At 46.4% G+C, this 1,250-nt stretch overlaps 1 non-coding gene across 1 annotated transcript; it reads left to right on the top strand.

Annotated features, from left to right (window-relative positions):
* Positions 1-241: 241 nt before the first annotated feature.
* LOC120366698 (small nucleolar RNA SNORA48) lies at positions 242-376 on the top strand. Its single transcript, XR_005581277.1, has one exon. It is a non-coding gene; the product is annotated as a small nucleolar RNA SNORA48 (small nucleolar RNA).
* Positions 377-1,250: the final 874 nt, after the last annotated feature.

Here is a 1,250-nt window from a genome sequence, read left to right as displayed (position 1 = left end):
GCTGCTGAACAACCGCAAGATTTCGTGCTCACTCACTCGCTGTCGTGAGAACAGCCATGAGCAGATGGTGCCAAACCGGTCACGAAGGGGCCGCGCCTATGAGCCAATCACCTCTCTTCAGGCCCCACCTCCAAAACCGGGGAACACGGTTAGACATGAGGTTTGGTGGGTACACAGATCCAAACCAGATCACTGACTCTCCTTGAGTGCCCTTCTGATTTGCCCTGAGAAGCTCATTTTATGTCCCTAACGGGGATAGAGTGGCATCTGGTTGGTGGTGCCCATGTCATATCAGCCGGGGACAAAGCAACCCCTTGTTCATCCCGGCTTGGCATTTCATCTGTGCCTACGCTTGGTTCCTGCCTTGGACACATTTTGTTTTTTTTTTTTTTTTTTTAAAGTAAAGTTCATTTTAAGTGATGGCCGCACGGCAGAAAAAGCGGCAAACAAATGGGGAACGGGACCACCTATGTAGAATAACCAGCATAGACTTGTGTAACAAATCAGACTTTGCAGAAGGCAATCAATCATGAAGCCACACACGCATGTCCGCCGCAAGTGAGGATGACACATGAAAAAGTGACTCTTCCAAATCCTTGGGCAAAAGCATCATTCAGAACTCCTCTGAAGAAGTCACCGATGTTTATTGTGGATTTGTAAAGGTCAGTCTGCGCTCTGGACAATCCTGATGTGAGAGGGACTTGTGTTCAGTTTCCAATTAACCCCTTTTTGGAGTGTAGCTTCTCTTTTAGCAGATAAACTCCTGGTAATTCCAGGCTCGACAACCTACTTGCTGACAGTTCACTAACTGATTAATTTTTACTCACGTGTCAATGGCTACTTAATTATGGCAACAGGCAAACAGCCCTGGCATTTTACCAGACCTAACCTGTAACGGTAGAGCCCCTACTGAGCGGGAATTTTCATTACCCCCAGAAAGAGCAAGGGGACACTGTTCTATCGACAAGTTGGCTGTGAGGAGAAACGATCTGATTTGCTCTTCTGCAAACCACCTTCGTATCTACCGTCTCCCTTTTTTTTTCTACTCCAAATTATTCTCTCCTGGTTTCCCACTCTCTGTCAAATTCTCTGATATTAACACTCTTTCCTCCCCTCCCCTCCTCTCCCCCCATCCTCTCCGTTCACCCAGGCTGGAGTGCAGTGGCGCAATCATAGCTCACTGCAGCCTCCAACTCCTGGATATATATATATATATATATATTACATATATGACAGTCATTTCTTAAAAT

Source organism: Saimiri boliviensis, chromosome X, assembly GCF_048565385.1.
Source record: "Saimiri boliviensis isolate mSaiBol1 chromosome X, mSaiBol1.pri, whole genome shotgun sequence".
NCBI lineage: Eukaryota > Metazoa > Chordata > Mammalia > Primates > Cebidae > Saimiri > Saimiri boliviensis.
The sequence above is the reverse complement of the archived record's forward strand: the minus strand, read 5'-3'. Positions and strand labels throughout refer to the sequence as shown.